We start from the raw sequence: 9,374 nt of genomic DNA, 5'->3' as shown, positions 1-9,374 counted from the left end.
TATTAGTGAATGTTTGCATGTGTGCATGTGTGGATCTGCGGATGCATGGATGTGCGGATGTCTAGATGTTTCGATGTATGTAATCGATTCTTTTTCACCTGTTGCCTCGACTTGTCGTGTGACGATGACACCTGCCTCGTAAGGGGATGTGTAGAATGATTCGCTCATACGCTAGTCGGGGTACCGATGCCAGGTGAAGTGCAGTGCCTTCTGGGGGTCGACAGGGTGTGAGGATGATGCCGTAGTGTGTTCGTCGACGAGTTGACATTGTCCTCGTCAAAAACGAAAAGCCCTTTTATTTAGCCCTGGAGAGGTAAAAGGGAAAATTTATTCCGAACAAAAACGATCGACGATCATTCAAACGAAAATTTTCGGAACATATATAAAGAATGCTTTAATTCATATATTGTTTCGGGAGATTGGGCTCCTGATAGAATTTGCAATAACTGCCACAAAATTCTTTCTATTTGGAAAAAAACTAAAGACGATTCTAAATTGATCTTCATTAAACCCACAGAATTGAATGAGCCATCCAACGAAGATGATTTTTATTTCTGTAAAACCGATATCCATGGGTATAATAAAAAAATGAACATAATCTTAAATACGGCCAGGTAGTAACAGTAAAAAAACCGTTGAGAGAACTCAAACGATTGATAAGTTGATGTTGATAGTATAGAAAATTTGTCAATTGAATCTAAAGATGATGATGATGATGATGACAAAAGCACTAAGACCGATGATGAAAATCAAGATAAATATAAAAGCGATAGCAGTGAAAGCTCTGATGAAGTTTATAAACCAGGTAGAGTAAGCAACAGAATTGCTGAAAAATTTACACAGTCCGAAAGTAACGTTTTATAGAAAAAGAAATGAGAGTTTTAAGCAGTATTACGAAGAAAAAGTCTTTGATGAAGAAAAATTAGTGTACTGTTCTAATGTTAAAGGACTGATGGAAGAACTTAAGCCAAATACTTATAAAGATGATGATTGGAGACTGTTTATTGACTCATCAAAAAGAAGCTTAAAAGCTGTAATACTTCACAACACAAATCAATATGCCGCAGTACCTGTCGCACACTCTACGACAATGAAAGAACCTTTCACTAGTCTTAAAAAACTTCTCGAGGCCGTTGAATACAAAACATATAATTGGCTTATATGTGGTGATTTGAAAGTTTCAGGTATGTTGCTAGGACAGCAGTCTGGATTTACAAAGAATCCGTGTTTCTTGTGTCTTTGGGATAGTAGAGATCGCGAAAAAAATTACACGAATCATAAGTGGGCTGAAAGGAAATCGATGTTTTAAATACTTGGAAAAGAAGTTTCAATATAAATCTGATGCCAAGTTGAAAGAAGGGATTTTTGATGGTCCAGAAATAAGGAGACTTTTACAAGATAATAAATTTCCAACGACAATGACAAAAATTCAAAGGGATGCATGGCTCAGTTTTAAGGAAGTTGTGAAAAACATTTTAGAAAATAACAGAAGTGAAAATCATAAAGTTACAGTAGCCGAAATTATTAAGAACTTTGGAAAAATGAGGTGCCTGATGTCATACAAATTGCACTTCCTGCCTAATCACCTAGATCGATTCCCAGAGGATTGTGGCGATTATAGTGAAGAGCAAAGAGAGCGCTTCTATCAAGACATAAAAGAAATGGAAAAGCGCTATCAAGGCAGATGGGATGTCTCTATGATGGCTGATTACTGCTGGTCACTGAAAAGAGAATGTAAAACTACAGGCAAAAGGCGAAAAAAACCGTTACGTCGATCATTTGATAGTAAGAGAGTACGGTATGAGCGGAAAACATGAACACAAGTTGATACAAAAAAGTATGTCTATCGTAATTGTTTATGAGGGATTGTTAATTTTTTGATCTTATTATGAGCTTGTACGTGAATTGATGAAGGTCTATCAAACTCGATATATGGGTTGTTATTTTCATATTTCAATGACCTTGAAAATACTATAAATGGTCAGAATGACCTAGGATTTAGATTCTACGACTCCTAAAACTTATATATAAATTCCTAAGAAAAATTTTGAGGTCATTTTCTTGGTTTGACCTTTAAATGACCTTGATCTTTAAGTAATGAAGGTCAACCGACACCGGATTCGGATTCAGCATGCTAAAAAACCTATGTCTGAATTTTTCAGATTTTTTCAGCAATATTTTCTTCATTTGACCTTCAAATGACCTTGAAAGCGATCTGATCTGAAAAACCGACAAACGATTCGGAATCAGCGACCCAAAAACCATAAAACCCCAAAGGTCGCCCCCGTGGACTTTGACTTTTTTTGTGTGTCTGTGTTATTTATATATGAATCAATACTTCTTTGCAATGCTGAATCACAGAAAAATATTTTCTCTTAACTGAAAATGCTGAAAATTGGTATGAGAATGATATTGTTCATGGAAAATTAATAAATATTGTCGATTAATAAGTAATTATAAACAAATATTGCGTATGTAATATAAAATTTGAAAAACATATTGAATAATATATTTAATATTTATAATTAAATTCACAGATTGTCATTAAATTTTTTTACAGTATTGTGGTTAATTTATTTGCAACATGATAATATGGAAAAAATAATTTTTTCCAAGGAACAGGACAACTTTTCCAATGGTTTGGTTCTTTTTGTTTCTAAACAATAAGAATTGAGAGTTTCTGAAACATTGATCAGAGGAATATTACCATTTACGTGTCTCCCACTTGATTTAAGGGGAAACAGCCTTTATTTTTGTTAGAAAACGTTAACTGTTTAAATATTTTTATAATATTTATTGGAGAATAAAAAGAGCCAAATGTATGTAAAATAATTGACTACTCATCTCGAATTTTGAGACGAGACATTTGCGTATAAAACGAGTACTGTTATTGTTAATATAAACTTATTTCCTAGTGAATATTAGATTGAATCTTGAACTGAATATTTGTATTTTTCAGTATAATTAGATTAATTATGATGCTGAACGCCTTTTCTTAGTCTTTGCTTAATAAAGAGATAAAAAGATATTTTTATTTGAATCAGCCAGTTTGACATTCTATTGGGTTAAGTAAGAAATAACACAGAATCAAATTGAAATATGTAGCCTCAAATTCATTTGAGGCGTATAACGTAGAATACTTCTGAAAAACAGAACCAATTTATATTGAACTCTTCAAAAATCGTTTCAAATATTTACAAGACACAGAAAGTTAAAAAAAGTAATTATTTAATTAATTGTTTTGGATTTAAAGAAGATTTTGGACCTTGAATTATTGGACAATTGCTAATGATTTTTATCGAAGACATTTTAACGCGTTCCGTTCGCTAAATCGGTTAGGGCATTAGGCGTTTGATAAATACTCAGTGCGTGCGAGCAATATCGGGTTCGTTTCTCAGCACTTGCTGATTTTTCAGTGCAACTATGCTTTAGCGTCATAATCAAAAAATTGTATTAATAATATGTGTAAAAAATAATTGCGAATATCCTTGACGTTTATATCAGAGATATTATTTGATTTTTTCTGCTAAATAACAAAACTTATTTTTATTCATCCATATTGGTGTGAGATTATAAAGAATCTGTTTTGATGCCAGAAGTCCTACAGTAGTAGTTTGAGCTTTAAAAGAGGGTCTAATTTATCTTAAATACAGACCCTACTTTGACGCTAAACGTACAAAAACGGCCAATTTAGAACCTACTGTACAGCTTCCAGCCCCTACTAATGTAGAAGTTACGTCTTCAAAGTAGGGCCTAAATTTCGGCTCGGGCATATTATAATGAAAAAAGTATACACCAAATTGCTACAATCGAAGCAAATAAATGAGTTTCGAGACTTGCATTTTCTACTCTGTCTGCGTGTCTCGTTTGCACAAAATCTGCCGGGATTACCTTTTATAATGGTGAACCATAAAACCGATGCATATTTTATGGATCCAATCGACCCAGATTTTGATTACCATTTTTGTTTGAATTACTGAACGTCTTTTTAACTGAAGAAAAATGTATTTTACAGTTAGATTCTTGAGGGTTATCGTCCAACATTTCTTCGTGACGTTTTTTTCCCTTGTTTAAAAAAGAGATGCCTAAATCCAGTGATCCGCACGGCTAAAAGAACCGGTTTCCCAGGTCGTAAATGATCGTTTAATTCGTTGGCGTTGATTGTATGCAACTATAAAATTAACGACACTGTAAAACTTGCTGAAACTCATAGTAGGCTTTAGTTGAGTGTAACAAAATATGTTTTTTTAAAAAACATCCCTGAGGGACATGTATGACTTTTTATGAGCAACCCATCAACAATTTCATAGACCTTTTTCCATAAACTACGAATTGAGGTCTTCAAAAAAATGAAACCATTTTCGCTTCACCTTTTATACGTCGCGTCATCTTGAAGGGTCTAATAGAAGGATAGAGGGCATACCTATAGTAACAAAACCAGGCGACAGGGCGACCCTGGCTGCCTCCTCCATATTGGGTCGATACTCTGCGGGCCACCCACACCCTCACACTCATTCCACCATCCATCTTCCCCATCCTCCCAACCCTTTACCGCAACAGCAACCAATCCTCCACGCAGGAAATCCCCCCCCCCCCTATTAGTTACAGGTGCACTGATTGATTGATCGTTTATCGATACGCAGTCCACCATGGCGGCTAGTGACGACCTTTACCCGGTACACGGATTACAGATTCATATAAGGGCGTTAAACACGAGGTGCATCGGCAACATCGTGTGTTCTCTACACGACGGCCCCACCCCTTAAAACAAACACATCACCCTACCCCCAGCCCTTTAACTGTAAGGATAATTTTTTCCGCCGTTGGATGGTCGATTGGTATCGGTGTTTGTAAGCTTGGCATACGACTGGAATGTTACGACTCGGGCATCCGCCCCCATTATTTTATTCGAATCCCCACTCCAATACCTTGTCAGAGATAAGCGACCTCGGAACATGGGAAGCCCCCCGATACTCGAATCCTAATGCGCACAACCGATACTTATTGATATGAGTTTCCGCTTACCATTCACTACCCACATGCAATCCAACTCCCCCTCACCTCACACAATTCCAGAACCTGCAACACTTCCGGAGCCAGTGTATCAATTTTTAACGGGACTCTGGATTTATCGCCATTTATATCCCACTCGCCGGAATAGGGTCTCTGAGAGAAGCGAGATCTTGACTACTGTCGCAGGGGTTGCTATTTTGTTGATGTTAAGGGCTGGTGGAGTGTTTTTGAGGTTTGACCCCAGTTGCATGATTGAAAGCATCTCAATAATTCTGGATTCTAAAGTTTTTTAAAGAAAGGGATCCTTGTCTTTAAATATTAATATCGTTCAAATTTCGCGTTAGAATGACGGCATCAGTTTGACATGACTAGTGGTTCACTAATATATAATTATTAATAGACTATTTTTCCATTCAAGTTTTGTATCAAGAAAGTTTGAAAAATTAAGCAAGAAGTATTGTTTTCATTTTTTTGAAAATGTGCAAGAACAGTTTTCTTGGATTAAGTTAAATGAACACTTTGTTGCGTAAAATTAAATATGCCAAATCTGAAATTTTTGCACTTTGAAGTTTGAACCAAAGAAAAATTTTTACTTAGCTTTAACGCAAGCAGTATCTTTTCATTGTATTTAGAGCATTTCAATATTTCGAGAAGAGTTTTCAATTCAAAAATTTGTAAATCATACAGACAACAGAAGATATTACGTGATTTTTAGAATTCTCTTTTTAGGTTTTTCGGATGGTAATCCAAAATTTTTTTCTTCAGATCAAGCGATTCAACTAATTTTAGCATTTAGCTCCACCCTATTAAGCCCTATTGAACTGAGGTTTATACCTATTTCTAAATTTTCTTGAACTCTTTCTAAATCTTTTAAAGTATTTAATAATATTCCAAAAAATTTATAATAAGTTTTGATAATTTAAAGGGATTTCAAAGGATTTTTATAAATCGTTGATTATTTTAAGTTGTCCATTTTTTGTAGGTTCTGGAAAGTATGCTTTTTGAAATTATATAGATGATTTGGCCAAAAAGTAAAATTAACTGTAGTGAAAAAATTGAATTATCCGAAAAAATCGAAAAAATGACAAGTTTTACAAAGAAAACATGACTTTTTTATTTTTTCTTCAAAAATGGATAAAAATTAAGCTGAGTTCGCTTAAGATATAGTTCTACAAGAAAAAAAAAGTTTTCCTTGGTTATCCCTGATAAAAGCTATTTATTCTTAAAAATGAATGGAGGAATTTCGCTAAAAATGAGTATTGTATTAGTTCCAATATAATGAGTGATATTTATTGTTTCAAACCAATATTTATAAGAGTATGGTTATAAAATCGATTGAATATATTAAGAATGACATAAAAACGTAATCACATTGATTGTAAAACCAATTAATCTTTCAACTGTCGGTACAATGGTCGCAAAGTACATGATTGTGCTCATTGCAAATGGGACGGTGACAGGCTGAGCAACTTTTTCGGCTTTTTCGATCTTCTTTTCTCTTTCAAAGTACGCAGCGCATTGCAGAAGGTAGATTGATGCATACTAAATCTCTTTCACCCCCAATATCTTTTTTTTAATTCCTGCGATGCCAAGTCTAACATTCCTCCGCAGCGTACCCATCGCATACCTCTGTTCCAAGTACGATGTTACGAGATGGATATATAAATTTTCCAGGTAGTCGATCGCCATGACCTTGGCATCATTTCCGTCATTTTTCAGGAAGTAATATTCTGGCCGCAAATAATACGACATCTGAATAAAAAAGAAACTGTTATATACCGTAAAAAAATTAGACATTGTATAACATAATATAATTAGTTTTTTATTCACTCGGATGTCAATATATGGAAGAAAACAAATTCACTTCGATTTCACCGACTCAACCTTACTTGACACACTGGGGTACAGGTGATCCCACTTGACTTCCGACCAGAGCTGCCAGATCGTGGATGAAATTTACCCCCACCATACCTACCGTTTGGGAGCCGCAAAACAGAAGGTGGATGATTACCACTGTGAGTTCGTATGTAAGCCGAAAATGCACGATTCGACTTCGAAATTCTGCTGTACGATGATTGCCGATCTGAAGGCCTCGGAAGACTTCGGTGGTCTTCTTTTTATATCTCGCTCCCCATTTAAAAGAAATTGAAGAAATTGGCGATTTGGATGTTTTGCGTGATTCTTAATTTCATGCATGCGTCGATTTTCAGGTTATGTTTTCCAGGTGTACATAGTATGGATATTATTGCTACCCAACACAAACACATACACACGCACGCACGCGCACAAACACACACAATTAATTAATGTTAATATTATAATTATAAAATATTATATTAATATAAACGAATAGTTGACTAACCTTTAATAGAAATAGTTAAACTTTCAACTAAAACAATTAGATTTCTGCAACAACAAAATTTTGAATCAAATACATAACTGAACAAAAAAAAAATTTTTTAATTGTTTTCAACATAATAGTACAATTTTAAACCAAAAAATTACATTTTCATCCAAAAAGCTAAATTGTATACTAAAGTAAAGGAATTTCTAATAAAATGCATTAACCTTGCACAAAAGAAATTTATTTTCCATGAAGACTAATTTTTTGAACAAAAAATTATTGTTTAATCATAGTTGTATTTCCGACAACAAAGATTAATTTTCTACCAAGAAAGAAGAGTATTCAATAAAATACAAAAAAATTTTAACTAACAAGATCACTTTTCATTTAAACATTTTCAGAAAACAAATTTATCCAACTAATTGTAATCATCAACCAAAAAAATATATGAGAAAAAAAACATTGAAATTCTTTGAAATCGCATGAAATTATTAAAATTAATTGAAAATTCGTTGGAATGTTCTAAAAATATCCTGAAAATTTTTGAATCCTTTAAAACTGCTTAAAATTTTTGAAAGCTCTTGAAAATTCCTTACATGTTTAAAAATACCTTAAAAGATTTCAAATCCTTAAAAATCTCATACTGAATTAATGAAATCAATTGAAAATGCCTTGGAATCTATTAAAATATCCTAATATATATCAAAAACTTTAAAATCTCATATTAAATTACTGTCAAAAATTGAAAATTCCTTGGAACGTTTTAAAATACTCTCAAATATTTGGAAACCTTCAAAATATTTCGAAAGACCTTGGCATCTTTTAAAGATTTCTAAAGTACTTTGGAATTTTTTTAAATAACCTTGCTAAAGTTGTTAAAATTCTTTGAAATTGCTTTTAATTATAAATATAAGTTGAACATTCCTTGAAATCTATTAAAATATCCTAAAATATACATCAAATCCTTAAAAATATAATTCTAAATTACTGCGATCTATTGAAAATTCCTTGGAATCTTTTAAAATTCTCTCAAATTTTTCAAATCCTTCAAAATTTTTTTAAATACCTAGAAATTTCTATAAAGATTTCTAAAGTATTTAAAATTTTTTTAAATAACCCTTTTAAAATTGGTTTTATTCTTTGAAATTCCCTTAAATTATGAAAATCAGTTGAGAATTCCTTGACATTTTAACAAATATTCTCAAATATTTAAAATCCTTAAAAATCTTTTTAAATCTTTTGAATTTGTTAAAGCTCTTGAAAATATCTTGAAATTTGAAACATACCCTGAAATATTTCAAATCCTTAAAAAGCTCACACTAAATTATTGAAATAATTTTAAAATTACTTGAAATCTATGAAAATCTTTTAAAATTGTCTAAAATTTTTCAAATCCTTTAAAATCTTTTGAAACACCTCGATGGTTTCCTTAAAAAAAATTCAAAATACTTTAGAAATTAAAAAAAAATAAGTTGTAGGTGTTTCAGAAGATTTGAAAGGATTTGAAAAATTTTAGAGAATTTTAAAAGATTCCAAGGAATTTTCAATTGATTACAGTAATTTAATATGACATTTTAAGGGATTTGATATATCTAAGATATTTTCATAGATTTCAGGTAATTTTCAAATTATTTCAATAATTTAGTGTGAGCTTTTTAAGGATTTGAAATATTTCAGGGTATGTTTCAAATTTCAAGATATTTTCAAGAGCTTTAACAAATTCAAAAGATTTAAAAAGATTTTTAAGGATTTTAAATATTTGAGAATATTTTTTAAAATGTCAAGGAATTCTCAACTGATTTTCATAATTTAAGGGAATTTCAAAGAATAAAACCAATTTTAAAAGGGTATTTAAAAAAATTTTAAATACTTTAGAAATCTTTATAAAAATTTCTAGGTATTTGAAAAGATTTTGAAGGATTTGAAAAATTTGAGAGAATTTTAAAAGATTCCAAGGAATTTTCAATTGATTACAGTAATTTAGAATGATATTTTAAAGGATTTGATGTATGTTTTA

The sequence above is a fragment of the Belonocnema kinseyi genome, chromosome 5 (genome assembly GCF_010883055.1).
Source record: "Belonocnema kinseyi isolate 2016_QV_RU_SX_M_011 chromosome 5, B_treatae_v1, whole genome shotgun sequence".
NCBI classification, from domain to species: Eukaryota; Metazoa; Arthropoda; class Insecta; order Hymenoptera; family Cynipidae; genus Belonocnema; species Belonocnema kinseyi.
The sequence above is the reverse complement of the archived record's forward strand: the minus strand, read 5'-3'. Positions refer to the sequence as shown.